The 15723-nt window shown below is 38.1% G+C and overlaps 1 protein-coding gene across 1 annotated transcript in view; it reads left to right on the top strand.

Annotated features, from left to right (window-relative positions):
- Nsf (N-ethylmaleimide sensitive factor, vesicle fusing ATPase) overlaps positions 1–15723 on the top strand; it is a 151177-nt gene that overhangs the window by 43452 nt on the left and 92002 nt on the right. The window lies entirely within an intron of this gene.

Below are 15723 nucleotides of genomic sequence, written 5' to 3'. Positions count from 1 at the left end.
AAACAGAAGTTTTCTGAAAAACTCTCAAAATATTTAACTTTTATAGGGAAATATTAGAAATAAAATTTGTGGTTTCTCTAGTTTATTTAGTTAGCTAATTTAGAATATTTTTCTATGGAGCGTGTTTATAAATTTTACCCAATTCTAAAGTTTTCCTCTGTGGCTCAGATTTACCTGCTGAGTAGTTTGTGAACCCTGTTCTAATATTTGATGCTCTTGTTGTTTTTGTTGTATTATTGCATTCCACAATTAGTCAACTTCAGACATAGTAAGTAGATACCTGGCAAACTTTTTTTTTTTTTTTTATAAGGAGGTGGAATTTGTAAGTCTTTTATTTATTTTTTCTTATGTGGTGCTGGGGAATCAAACCCAGGGCCTCATGCATGCAAGGCAAACGCTCTACCACTGAGCCACCTTCCCAGCCCCCTGGCAAACTTTTAAATTAGATGTTTGATCCTAAATGACAAAATGTAGGATATATATGGGAGTTTCCATATTGCAGACAGAGAAATGCTGTATTCATTTATCACTTTCTTCTTGAAGGCTTATTTGTCTGTGTAAAGCGACCTTATTTGTTCAATGGAAATACTATCATGACTGTTTTCATATCCATATCATTTGTTAGGTTGGAATGTGAGCAGCCGAATATCTGAGAATGGAATTTAGAAACTAACTGCTCAGGCAGACTATTAGTGTAAAAACAGGATCCAAGAAGCTAAAGAAATATGAATGTATTACTCCCCTTACCCTCATCAGTCCTTCTTTTTAAATTGCTGGGGAAAGATAAAAGTATATTCATCATGGTGGGGATAAGAGCTGCTTTCCAGGCACAAGTACTTGATCATACTAGTCTCCTATTGTTGGTAGCTTTTCTGCCTGGTTGCTCACTCTGATAAATTACCGACATGGCACACACCTGTTCACTGGATAAAGGTCGAGTTTAGAATTGGATTAAGAGAAAATGACAGAGACCCTCATCACCTGACTTTATACACCTCAAAATAGCAATAACATACTTTTTATCTAACAGATACAAAAGGCCACGTACATAAAAAACAGAAATCTAATTTGGAAAATAGTGAAAAAAATGTGGTAGTTCAGTTTTGGTAATGTGTATTTTGAGGCTCAATAAATTTAGAAAGCTTTTTGATATAGATATGGAGATACTGTTTAAATACATGTTAGGTAAAAGAACAAAGTTAAAAGGATGATTCCAAATGTTCTAAGTTATTCTGGTGAAAAAGTTTTGCTGGTTTTCAGGACTTAGACTTGGGAGGGTCTAATGATCCTATTTCTTCGATCATTTATACTGCAACCCAAAAAACAGAAAAATTACTTTCTGTTGTATGCTGTATTTTTAAATTTTATAATAGTTGTCTTCTCACTGTTTGGAAGCTACTGAGGACTTAGTTATTGAGATACTGGTTCCATGTTCTGCAATTTCCAGTTTCTAGGGGCTTTGTCTTAGACTGGGTAGTTAGTGCATAAAGGAACAAACCTCATATCAGTGTGTTTATGACTTAGACAGCTATCAGAGAGTTTGAAGTTAAATCAAACAGATTTGGACTTAGTGAGTTTTATCTGTACCTGATACCTATATTTAAATGAATTGAATTATAGTCGTATACTTCATGTTGCTGTGCACGTGATTTTTGAGCAAGTGCTGTAGATTTAAATTTTGTGAGTGGCATTGGTTAGAGTGAGCCACCTGCTCACCATCTTGTCCTGCCATGCCCATGTACTCACTGGGCTGCCTTCCTTCCCTGCCCCCTTTCACACCTCACCCCTGCCCATGGGTCTCTTACAGTACTGGGGTTTAGAATTCAGAGCCTCACACTTGTTAGGAAAGTGCTCCACCACTTAAAGCCATACCCACAGCCCTAGAACCTTTCTTATGGATTTCATTTTTCTCTAATATGTTTATACTAATTTAATTAGACAAAAATTAATTTTGTCCCTTTTAAGAAGTCACTTATCTCCAGAAACATATTTTTCCAGTTTGCTTTTAAAAACAACTACTTTGGCTTTTGAGCCAAATTGAAAAAACAACAATAACAACAGCAATACTATTTTCTTTATTCTGAATTAGTATCTAAAAAACTAAAGCAACATTTTTTTTTATGGTTTTGCGTGAGAAATAATTCTCTTGCTCTGCATAAGTCATTCCCTATTATCCAGTAGAGGCTTCTTTTCCTTTGAATTATACTGGAGGAATTAGACAGTAAAATACTTTGTTGTAGTCCAAGCACATGTGGTTATAAATTTTTCAATGGACTTAATAAAAGTGTATAAAAGTAAAAATATGAACATCATATAAATAAAATTGTACAAGTTCTTTTTATGCTTAACCTGTATTCTTTTACCCTACTAGGTAGGAACAAAATTGATTCCCCCCCTACTCTTTGTTATCTTAATGGAATGGTGTGGTTTGGGGTTTGATTGCACAGTGGGGTTATGATCAAGTTAAATCAAATGAGAAAAATGGCTAGAAGAGAATATGTAGGTTATGGGGCTTTTTAAATAGGGATTTCTATTTTTGGGTTGAAAGCAAATTACTGTCTTTTCCATGAAGTCAGGAGTTCAGTCTGCTTTGTAAACAGGAATCTTAACTAAGTAGATTTTTTTGTTTACATTTATCAATTTTTTTAAATTAGCAAAGTAATAATTTTTTTTCAAAGTAATAATTTTATAATTTTTCTCCTGCAGTTGTGTTTATGAGCCTGGTAATTATGCTTCAGGTAATATAGTTCTTTTCTTTTGCTTGTACAACTTCATGTTTTCATTTCAAAACTGAAAATATGGTTTAGATACATTCAAAAGAATATGGTGTGATATTTTAACTGTAAGTTTCCAATCTCCTAGTGTCTCTTTTGAAGTACTTAAGTAACTTTAAAAATCAAAGAAACCCTTCAAGGAAAAAGAAAGAAACATAAGGCTTGATAAGCATACAAGTTTTGTAGAAATAGGCAAAGGGATTTCTTAGGTGAAATATCATTAGACTTTTGTTTTTGTTGTTTAATCAGCATAACCATTTGCTTATTTCTTTCTTGTCATCCCAGAGTGAGGAAGCACTTCCATGAAGCATGTGAAAATATTGGCAACAAATTATACATAATATAAACGGACATATTAAATTGAAACCCTTTTGTATAACTGTGATGAAAATTATAGAAAGAGGGGAAAAGATTAGCAAAGAAAATGAGACCTATACTTAGCATTTAATGCACTCACTAGAAGATGTTTAGGATAAATGATAAACTGCTTTATTTTCCTTGCAGCTCTTTTGTTGACAGAGATGGAGTTTTTGCAAAGATACTTCATTTTTCAGCATCTCTAACAGTAATCTCTAAAGTGTAAATGTCAAAGCAAACAAAGGCTTTTCAATAAACACTGGAATAATTACAGAAGAATTAGTCAGCATCTCTAAGTATAATCTTGGGAATAGGTTAGCTTCTACCTAAGGAAAGGAACTTCAGCAAAAGAGTGTAAGGGAAAGAATGTAGGGGCCTCAGCCTCACATTGTGGGCTCAGGATGTCCAGGCCACCTAGCAGGAAGGAAAGCCCCTTGCTATGGTCTTGTGTCCCCATTCTTTGACATTGATGCTGTGGGTTTTTGCTTTTTGTTTTTTTGTTTTTGTTTTTCTTTTGGTTCCTGTTTCCCTGTGCCTCCCTTTTTAAGCCCATTTTCAATCTGTATTTTAAAGGTTTCTTTTGAAATTCAAGAGGAAAGCAAGTCTTTTCTGATATCATAAGTGAAACTGCAATTCCTCTATGAAGCAGAGCTGCTGAGAAGATAAGGAGCCTTTCAATCACATGCAGACATCTTTCACATGCTAAGAATAGTGCAAATCAAACATAGTGGAAGAAAGGGCACCAAGGTTTTGTGCAGGCCATATTTGGGAGAAAGGGAGTTCTTGCTAAGATTAACATAAACACTCACACTCTTAAAATGCATTTTCACACCCCCACTCATGAGGAGAGATTGCAATTTAAATGGGGGTTAAGACATCTAGCAGAACTCCAGGGCTCTGTAAAAGGAACCCTAAGGCTAAAGAGCTTATCTGAAATTTGAAAAAAAATAAAAAGGGAGGGGGGGGATGAAGCTCTTTGACATTCATCTTTTTTCCTTGTATTAGTCATAACTTGCTTTTCAGCTATATTTTAGGTTTTGAATGCCAACCTGACATCTGTTCAGGTCTGCCTGTAATTTATTAGCAGAGGAAAAGAAAGCAGTTGCTCACTAGTTAGAGCAAAACTTCCCCCTTCTGATTCTCCTATAAGTAATTCTAGGTGATACCTGGATACAAAGAGTTTGATCATTTACTAATTCTAACTTAAGATCAGGAAAGTTGCAGAGTTTTATTTTGTTTCTTTTTGTTGTTGTTGAGAAAAGAACAGATTATAATCCTGTGATCTCTTTATCTATAGTGGGGTTTAGCAACAAAGCATATAACCTTAAAAACTATAGGTAACTTTTTAGAAATGGAATATTGTTTTTACTTGGATTAATTTTCCCTTGGTTTATTTTTTTCATTAAATTTAAATAGAAATAACATAGTTGTTTCTATATGTCAAAGTCAAACTAGATGTAACTTCAGCTGATATTTTTAATTTATAGACAGGCTTTTAAAAAAATTAGTCTTTTGTAGAGGTAATTCAGCCTATAGAATCACCAATGGACTATATTTCCTAGTAACTACAGTTGAATTACTTACAGATCAACAATTGGCTTACTGAATGTCCCACCAGTAAGGAAATGATTAAGTAAAGTATGATATACCTGCATATACCTGATATACTTAACATTACATTGTTCTAACTGTGTAGGCATATTTATGCTAATAAAAATATACAAAACTAAATGCAGTACAAAAATCTCTGAGTACACATTAAATTGGAAAAAGTGTTCACTTCCAAGAAAGAATATTAAAAGAATAAAGGGAGATTTTTTGTTTTTCCTATTCTATTATCCCTCTGTCTTATGTTTCATTGAGATCTTCTATCTCTAATGTACAATTTGCAAAGCAAACAAACAGAAAGATAATATCACATGTTTCTCAGAGTGGCTATCAACATAGACAGGGAACAAGGCCAACTATGTCCCATTGCCTTCATGAAGTTTTTATGGAGGGGAAAAGCACAGGTTATAGAGGACTTCATTGGCAGCCCCTGATAGAGGTAGAGAGGAATGCCTATCTACTTCACTCAAAAGAGAGAAACAATCCCAGTATTTCCATGTTATAGTAATGGATATAAGTAGTTTGTCTTCTGTCCAAATGTGAGAGCACTTGTAACTGCCTTCTGAGGGCTGAGGAAGCGTTAGAGATAAAGCAGTGGAAGAAAGGTGCCTTAAAAGGAAGGCAGAATTTCTGACATTTGGAAAACTGTGTTCAAATTTGTTTTCAGTGTTCATTCCAGCTTTTGTGACTGGCCAAGGTAAAAAGGTGTTTCTTGTTTCACTATTAGGTTTTGGTTAGTGATGATTGGCAGCTTATACTTATATAGTAGAAGACACTGTTTTAAGGGCCTTGTGTAACTTCTTATTTCATATATTAGCTTATCTAATCCTCACAAATATGATAGGAAGTAGATACTGTATTGTGTCTATTTTATAGTCTTGAGTAGCTGATTTAGGACCTGTTTTTAATAAGTGATAGACTCAGATTTGGAACTAGGCAATCTGACTTCAGAGTCTATTCCCTTAACCTTTTTTACTGTTCTTCTTCCTTGAAACCCCACCACATGAAACCATTACAGTGTGTGTCTCAGCCCTGTTTCTTTGAATTCTTGGAGGTGATCTTGAGGTAGCCTTTGAACTAGTTAAGGGTTTTTCAGCATTGTACCATTGATACTTAGGACCACCTAGTTCTTTTTTTTTTCTTTTCTCTCTCTCTCTCTGTCTCTGTCTCTCTCTCTCCCTTTTTTTTGTCTCTCATGGGTCTTGAACTCTGGGCTTAGGTGCTGTCCCGGAGCTTTTCTGCTCAAGGCTAGCACCCTACCATATTGAGCTTCACTTTCAGTTTTTTGGTGGTTAATTGGAGTTTCATGGACTTTCTGCCTGGCCTGGCTTCAAACCTTGATCTTCAGTCTCAGCCTCCTGAGTAACTAGGATCATAGTTGTGAGCCAGAATTGTCTGCTGAGGCCAGATAATTTTTTGGCATAGAGGTTGGCTGCTTTGTATAATGCAAATAAACTACTTTTCTCAAAATCTTATATGTTCAGATTGTCATGAGCTCTATATGAGAAAGGTTGGTGGCAAGACTGTAATGTTTAATGTGTAATTCCACGTTTTTTATCTGTTCTTTAACATTGTAGCATGATAGGAGAAAGAAGTGGTTGCTCCTGGCATATAGAGAAATTCTGTTTTAAGTGAACTGTCAAAGAAGAGACAAAACATAAATGTTAAAGTTAAATAATGATTTTAAAATTAAACAATATAACCTAACCAGTGATATCAATAGCCAGAATGTGATTAAGTACCAACTGAGTGGTATATATCATCTAGGAATATAAGTCATCTAGGAATTTAAAGATATTTACCCAGAAGTTCATAGAGAGAAGGCTTGGTGAGACCTTAACTGCTGAGTGGTTTGGGATAGAAGGAGGGAAATAGCTTGTTCATATCCTGGAAAGAGTGAAAGAATAAGCAAGTTACAGGTAGAATTTACAATTTAGATGAGCAGACTTGATGTTGGGAAGAAATAAGAAATAGGATTAAAAGTCAAGTTGAGGTTGTTATAGAAATCTATGAACCAGGGAATGGAAACATTTTATTCCTATCTAGCCTTCCAGACAATCTTGTATACTTCTCTATATTTCTTCTGTTCTCTCTCTTTCTCTCTCTATGACTTAGTTGTTCTATAGTTCTTTTTTTTTCCTAACACATAGTACTGTTTATTGTGACGCTCAGTGGAAACATCTGTATATAGTTCTTAATGTGATACAATTATTCGTTTATGTTATATTCCAAAGGCCAGGTTTCTCAACCTTGGCACTACAGATATTTTTGGCTGGATAATTCTTTTTTTTTTTTTTTTTTGGGTCCGGTCGTGGGGCCTGAACTCTGGGCCTGGGCACTGTCCCTCAGCTCTTCAGCTCAAGGCTAGCACTCTACCACTTGAGCCACAGCGCCACTTCTGGCTTTTTTCTTATGTGGTGCTAAGGAATCGAACCCAGGGCCTCGAGCATGCAAGGCTAGTGCTCTACCACTGAGCCACCTTCCCAGCCCTAGGCTGGATAATTCTTGTTGTAGGAGCCTGTCCTATGTACTGTAGGAGGTTCAGCAATATCTCTGGGTTCTATCCACTCCATGCTGAGAGTTTCATCATCCTCCACCATATGTGACAATCAAAAAAAAAATCACCTGTATGGAGAGTCACTGCTCAAAAGCCTCCTAAGATGTTATCAATATTAAGGCTGTTTACAATGTGATCTTTCTCAAGACCCCATTAGATCCTTTTGGACACCAGGAGGTATTGTTACAAGTTCATAGTAAAATAAATAATAGAGATTGAGAACAAGCAGTTAGAAACACAGCAATTTGACATTGCCACAAACTATACTTTATCCCCCCCCAAATTACAATAGGTAGAAAAATGTAAAAGGAAACAAAACCAACAACTGGATTTTAACATAGGTGGTGGGAGAAACATTACTATATATAAACATTTACTAAATGAATGGTATTTTTAAACAGATGGTTATAGTGGGAAGTGATCAGAGATTTTCAGCAGTGGAACCACAAGCAATGTTAACATTTAGGATAATTGGTATATCTATTTTGTGTGAAATAGTATTGCCCTGGAGAGGAAGTGAATGGTCATGGAGAACAGTAGGCTCTAGTTATCTGGCTTTGTGTTATATAGAGCCTGGGTTTGGGGTGGTGGTAACCCAGTGGGAAGAAAAGAAAGATAGGAAAAAAGATTACAAAAATGAAATTGGAAGAATTTTGTGATTAGTTATTATGAGTGACAGATTTGGAAGTGACTCTCAGGTCTTTTGACAAAAAATATAAGAAATAATAGGGGAGTAGTGAATGCCATTACACATATTTCAGTACCGTAGAGAATCTGGCAGCTGAATTGAAGAAAGGGGAACTACTGACAGTTTAGTAAAGGCTAGCTTCAATCAGGCACACATTTAAGAAACATTACTGACTATTCTTTCTTGAAATAGCCTTTTCCTTGGTTTCTTTTAACCCAGGCATTTCTGGGTTTTGTTTTACCACTCTGTTATCCCTTTCACTTTAAATCCCTTAAAATATGGACGTTCTTTGGGAATCTATCGTAGATCTATTATTTTTTCTATGGATGCTTCCATAGCTTCTATTGGCATCTTTGTTGTTGTTGTTGATGTTGTTGTTGTTTTGGGGGCTTGAAATCTGGGTCTGGACACTGTCTCTTAGGTCTTTAGCTCATGGCAAGTGCTCTACCACTTGAGCCACAGCTCTACTTCCAGTTTTCTGGTGATTTATGGGAGATAAGAGTCTCATGACTTTCCTGCCCAGCCTTCTGTTTAATTTTTTTTTTTTTTTGTCCATCATGGGGCTTGAACTTTGGGCCTGGGCACTGTCCCTCAGCTCTTCAGCTTAAGACTAGTGCTCTACCACTTGAGCTACAGTGCCACTTCCACGCCCAGCCTTCTGAATAGCTAGGATTACAGGCATAAGCCACTGGCACCCAGCTCTATTGGCATCTTTTTTGTTGTTGGTGGTCGTGGGGCCTGAACTCCCAGCCTGGGCACTGTCCCTCAGCTCTTCAGCTCAAGGCAAGCACTCTACCACTTGAGCCACAGCACCACTTCTGACTTTTTCTGCTTATGTGGTGCTGAGAAATCGAACCCAGGGCCTCATGCATGCAAGGCAAGCACTTTACCACTGAGCCACTTTCCCAGCCCCTCTATTGACATCTTTATGCCATTAATTTTCAGATAGAAATTTTTTCCTCCATCTCAATTTCCATAGAGCTCAGGATTTTCACCTGCATAACCTGTTGGTTATTTTTCATGGTCATACAGTGAACTCAAACTTAATTTTTTTTTTTTTTTTTTGGGTCCGGTCATGGGGCCTGAACTCTGGGCCTGGGCGCTGTCCCTCAGCTCTTCAGCTCAAGGCTAGCGCTCTACCACTTGAGCCACAGCGCCACTTCCAGCTTTTTTCTTTTTGCTTATGTGGTGCTGAGGAATAGAACCCAGGGCCTCAGGCATGCAAGGCAAGCGCTCTACCACTGAGCCACCTTCCCAGCCCCTGAACTCAAACTTAAATACATTCAGTTACTCTTACCCTTCTTCCCAGGGCAATGCTTCTTCTATTTTTAAAAATTAAAAAAATAATTTTATTATGTTATATTATTATAAAGGTAATGTACACAGAGGTTATAATTACATAAGTCAGGTAAAGAATACATTTCTTTTTGGACAATGTAACTCCTTATTTAAATCCACACACACATATATTCCTGCCCTTCATTTTTTTTTTAGTGTATGCTATTGTTCAAAGGGGTTTTACTGTGATATTTCACAGGTAAACTACCTCACTTGCTTTCTTATTTTCCCTGTCCCCACTACCCTCTATTATTCAACAGCTCTCAGTGAGTTGCATTTTGTTGTCTTCATTCACAGATGTAATATATTCTGGTATTGCTCATCCTCTAACATTTTCTCCCTACTCCTACTCCCTCAAACAATACTTTTGTATTTTATAGGCAGGCTCTTGTCGGGAGCTGTACTCCCCCCCCCCCTCACCCATCACATTTCTGTTTCTGTCAGTATCTGTCTTTCTCAGTATGCTGTCCCCAAACCCCCACTTCTTCAGCTCAGCTCCATTTCCATAAAGTCACAGGATAAACTTCGTGGATTCTGCCATGTCCCTGTTGCATCTCAAATCCACCCAGTTCTCTCCACCTCGCCTTTCACTCTTTCTTCAGGACACCATTATCTCTTGCCTGAATTGCTCCATAAGCCTTCAGCCTTGCCCATCTCTAATCCATTCTCCACACTGTAACTGGAGTGATTTTTATAAAAAGGCAAGTCTGATCCTGTCACTCCACAGGTTCAAACTCTTTAGCAGCTCCCTTTAACTCCTTACGTAGTTTACAAGCCCTGTGTGATCTGGCGTCTGCCAAACTTTCCTGCTTCATCATAGCCTGTGCCCCTCCCCCAGGCTCTGGGTTCCAGCCAGCTTGTGCTATTTTCAGTTCCTCTAACTTGCCATGCTACTGTCTCTTACCTGGGAATCCACCATCTTTTTATTCAGTTCCTCTTTATCCTTTAAGCCTCAGCTTTGACCTGACTTTTTCCAGAATGGTTTGGCCTTAGCGGTCTTCCTATGTATCCCCAAAATTCTGTATGTTGTTTTATGCATTGCTGCTTTGTATTAAACTGTTTATTACATGACTCTATTCCAGGCCAAATGTCCCCATTCCTCTGTCCCTACCTCTACAAACATAATGTGAATTCAATAAGGAAGAGACTTTGTTCGTTTTGGCATGGTGCCTGGCTCAAAGTAAGTTTTCTGAAATTACATAAATGCCAAGAACTTGATTAATCTTGATTAAGTAAAACATTGAACAGACCCAAGCCCTGCCCTCAGATGCTTACAGTCTGTATGAAAATAACTATATTTGTACATCTCAGAGCAGTACTAAATAAAGCATAAAGCACATTATAAACTAAATTAACAAAGTAAGCCATATAAGGAAGAAGCAGTGCATGGAACAAAAAACTATGAGCCAGGCTGGGAATGTGGCCGAGTGATAGAGTGCTTGCCTAGCATGCATGAAACCTTGGGTTCGATTCCTCAATACCACATACACAGAAAAAGCCAGAAGTGGTGCTGTGGCTCAAGTGGTAGAGCTCTAGTGTTGAGCTAAAGAGTTGAGGAACAGTGCCCAGGCCCAGAGCAAACCCTACAACCGACAAAAAGACAAAAACAAAAACAAAAAAAACAACCATGAGCCATGCCTTTCAGAAGTCAGAGCAGATATGATGTTTATAGTTAAGTCTTTTTTTCTTTTTTTAGTTAAGTCTTCATAGATCATTTTAGATTCTTTTTTTTTTTTTTTCTGTCGGTCGTGGGGCTTGAACTCTCTGCTTGGGCGCTGTCCCTGCGCTCTTCAGCTCAAGGTGAACACTCGACCACTTAAGCCACAGTGCCACTTTGAGTTTTCTATTGGTTTATTGGAGATAAGAGTCTCACCACCTTTCCTCAGATCTCAGCCTGCTGAGTAGCTAGGATTACAGGTGTGAGCCACCAATGCCCGACTCCCCTTGGATTCTTAATCCAAGAAAGACTTCTTGAATTGATTCCAAATAGAACTAGACTCCAGATAGTAAGAAAGGGAAAAGTATTTTGGTTTAGCACTTGTCAGCTACAAATCCTTTCATTTGGAACTACTTGTTTTACAGAGGCATGCTTTCACAATAGTATTCAAGTTTAAGGGCATCAAGTCAGCAGTGGAGGAGCACGCACATGTACTTGTATACATGTATGCATTTTCTGAAACAATGTAGTATAAAAATCAAGATCTTCTTTCCATTTATCCACTTCAGTTTCTCTATCTCAAAAGTAGTCACTGCCATGATATTGGTGTGGAACTTGTCAGATGCTTTCCTAAGCCTTTATACATCATGTGGATTTCATTGTATTTATTCATGTAAGATTTAAAACAATTAAATAGAATCACGTTGTCATTATTCTATGGCTTTCTTAACAATACTTTATCTTGGGCTTTTAAATAATGATAGAATAGAAGTGGCCCTGTGGCTCAAATGGTAGAGTGCCAGCCTTGAGCAAAAGAAGATCAGGGACAGTGCCCAGGCCCTGAGTTCAAGCCCCAGGACTGGCAAAAACAAAAAATGATAGAATATATAAACATCATTTCATTAAAAAATATTATTAGCAAAATTGTATCCACATAATCCCTCAGCAGTAAGAAGGCACTTGGACAAACCAAAGGAAGGTTGACTGGGAGTCCTCCTTTACCACTTGTCTCTTCTGTGGCCCTGGGCCTGGAAATATTTCAGGGAACTGGGCCCAAAGCTCCCTGAATCTTGGTGCCTTTACCTGCAGAGTTATTTATTGGTAGGCTTTATTGTCAAGGCAGCATTAATGTGTGTAAATTTTCTAACAAAGTAGCTGGCATATACTCCATAGATGATAGTTAATGTTACTATATTGCCAAAAGGTACATCTATAGCTCTATAAAAGGCAAAAATCTATAACCCAGCCTCTTTAATCAAATGTTAAGTTATATTTCCTTTTTATCTTAAACTTTTGTTGTTGTTGAAAAAAGTTAACACCTGGGATTATCTTCTTGCTCTGTTTTATAATTACCCATTTTGAACAGTGTTTGTTGATAGGTAGTCAAGGGGACACTTACAGATAGTTTTCTTTATTTGTGAACTCATACTTTGGCTGATTTATATTTACTTTTTATCACATTCCATCAGAGAGGAGCTGATAAATGCACTACCACTTCTATAAATCTTGTCAGTGTTTTATATGTGACATGCTCTCTTGGAAAAACAACAACTATGTTGATAGGTACAATAGAGAACAGGATGTTGGAGGAAGGGAAGTAGAAGAAAGTAGTAATCATGTTAGCAAAAAGCTGCCTGGAATTTAAATATTATTAGGAGAGGACTTCTCTAATTCTAAAAAGACTTTCTTTGGAGTTCATATGATTTGTTACCTAGAAGAGCCTGCCTTTAGAAAGAAATGTACTTACACCCGATATATGTAAAGATAACCCCACTGTATATCACCTCTAAAACAACAATAAAAAGAGACTGCCTTTAATGTGTTCAATATATTTGCTATGTTCATGCTTTAAAAAACTACATGTAATAAGTAATTTAGGCTTTATTTTTTACTGTCTTCCCATGGGCTGAGGATGTACCCTAGTGGCAGAATTCTTGCCTAGCATGCACAAGGCTCTGATTCTAATCCCCAGTACTGCCAAAAAGTGTAACATTGGTCTTTGAAATTTTTAGACAAGTTGAAGTAAATGGGAATAAATTTCTTCCATCACTACTCATATTGAAAAGTTGGACATTGTAAGCAGTTATACATAATTTACTAGATATTCACAGATTTGTGGCTTTGAGTTCTTCTTCAGCATCATGTCTGGCTTTAATACAGTTTCCTCTGAGGTCTTAGTTGTTGAATCCTATTCCAGAGTAACTGAAAACTGATATGTCAAGATACACTCATCTGTAGCCTGAACTTTTATGTTCATTACACATGTATTTTCTCAAATTTGTCCACAATTGTATGTATTTTTTTTTGTTTTGTTTTCTGTTTTTTTGTCGGTAGTGGGGCTTGAACTCTGGGCCTGGGTGCTGTCCCTCAGCTCTTCAGCTAAAGGCGAGTGCTCTACCACTTGAGACACAGCGCCACTTCTGGTTTCCTAGTGGTTTTTTTGGAGATAAGAGTCCAATGGGGGGCTGGGAAGGTGGCTCAGTGGTAGAGTGCTTGTCTTGCATGCATGAGGCCCTGGGTTCGATTCCTCAGCACCACATAAGCAGAATAAAAAGACAGAAGTGGTGCTGTGGCTCAAGTGGTAGAGCGCTAGCCTTGAGCTGAAGAGACAGTGCCCAGGCCTAGAGTTCAGGCCCACGACCGACCAAAAAAAAAAAAAAAAAAAGAGTCTCATGGACTTTCCTTGCCCGGGCTGGCTTTGAACCGTGATCCTCAGATCTTAGCCTCCTGAGTAGCTAGGATTACAGGCATGAGCCACCTGTGCCTGGCAATTGTATGGTTTTTGTTGTTTTTTGGGGGGGGATCTGGTCGTGGGGCCTGAACTCTGGGCCTGGGCGCTGTCCCTCAGCTCTTCAGCTTAAGGCTAGCTCTCTACCACTTGAGCCGCAGCGCCACTTCCGGCTTTTTCTTTTTGCTTATGTGGTGCTGAGGAATCGAACCCAGGGCCTCAGGCATGCAAGGCAAGAGCTCTACCATGGAGCCACCTTCCTAGCTCAATTGTATGGTTTTTAAAGTGCTTTTATTTTAAAATCTATGTAGAATCCTGTCACTAGAGAGAAATCTTTACAAGACTGAAGAGGCTTTTGATAATGTGTGGTTACTATAGGATAAACCTCTAATTAGTATGATGCTAATCTACCACATTATATAGATTCAGTCAAATCTCAAATATACACTGTAAATTATTAATGTATTCCAGGCACATTTCTTTCCCTATCCATAACTACTCATACCTGACAGCCTTCCTATGTTGTTGTACTTACATTTCTGCAAAACTTTTTATTGCTACTTCTCATTTTTCTGTCTGCTACCAGATTACTTTGGCTTGCTTTGTGGCTCTGATTTAGGTAGCCTGTTGTAGCTGTGATGAACTTAGGCAAAGGGAGATAGGGTAGACTGAGTTACAGATTTGCTACAGACTGATTTCTCTTTATTTGGCCATAGCAAGCTGACCACAGGTGAACTTAACAGTTTCAATTGCTGCTGTCAAAGTATGACATTTTCTAAAGAGTATTGTCATCCATTTTTTAATATTTAATATTTCTCTCCATTTCTATGAGGAAATCAAAAGTAGCTAGTATGGCTGGACACCATGCTTATAATTCTAGCTATTCAGGAGGCTGAAATCTGAGGATCATGTTTCAAAGCCAGCCTAGGCAGGCTGGCATGAGATTCTTATCTCCAATTAAACCACCAAAAGCCAGAAGTGGAGCTGTGGCTCAACTGGTAGAGCACTAGTCTTGAGCACAAAAGCTGAAGGACAGCTCCCAGGCCCTGAGTTCAAGCCCCACAACTAGCACATGCGCGTGCGCGCGCATGCACGCACGCACACACACACACAGAGTAGCTACTATTTCTATAAATACAGATTTCAACACATGGAGATAGTTATGTAATTAAATCCAGAAGCAGACATATTAGGGTGGGAGACCCAGATGTTACTTAGTCCAACATTTCCTAAATTTACTTAAATTCAACAACATTAACTCATTAATATTACAAGGAATGCAAGTCTGAGAAGTTCCATCTTTCCATGCCAGTGTTTACATTAAAAAAGCCAACAGCCGGGCGCCCATGGCTCTCGCCTGTAATCCTCCTACCTACCCAGGAGGCTGAGATCTAAGGATTGAGGTTCAAAGCCAGCCCGGGCAAGAAAGTCCGTGAAACTCTTATCTCCAATAAACCACCAGGAAACCGGAAGTGGCACTGTATGTAGCTTAAGTGGTACAGTGCTAGCCTTGAGCTGAATCGCTGAGGGACAGTGCTCAAGCCCAGAGTTCAAGGCCCACAACCGACAAAAAAAAAAGGCCAGCAACTTACATAGGCTGAAGTCACAGAAGGGGCTGGATTCCAGGCTACCTCACTTCTTCTGGTACCCCTAAGGTTTCATGACTCAGCCATTAAGTGATTTGATTTATTGTTGGGTTTGAGTGGGTTTTTTTTGTAATTCCAACTTGAATATGACACTATCTTCATGTTCTTGAGAATAAACTTTCCTATTTTCTGGAGTCTGAATTTGATTCACAAAGCTCCTTACTTGTTCCCTGGTGGGCCCCAGAAGCCTGGGGGAAATATTTTAATCTCATTTTCCTCTCTCCAGCTTTTAAAGGACCTCTTAGATCTCTCTTTATGAAAATACTTTAAATACTTTTATTAGGTTTTTTTTTTTTAACTTCAGTTATTTTTCACAGAGGGGCTCACATTTTGCCCAGGGCTAGCCTCAGAAAATGATCCTACTACCTAT

Source organism: Dipodomys merriami, unplaced genomic scaffold (genome assembly GCF_024711535.1).
Source record: "Dipodomys merriami isolate MVZ:Mamm:240054 unplaced genomic scaffold, mDipMer1.0.p SCAF_19, whole genome shotgun sequence".
Lineage (NCBI taxonomy): Eukaryota > Metazoa > Chordata > Mammalia > Rodentia > Heteromyidae > Dipodomys > Dipodomys merriami.
Note: the sequence above shows the minus strand (reverse complement) of the source record. Positions and strands in the feature narration are given on the sequence as shown.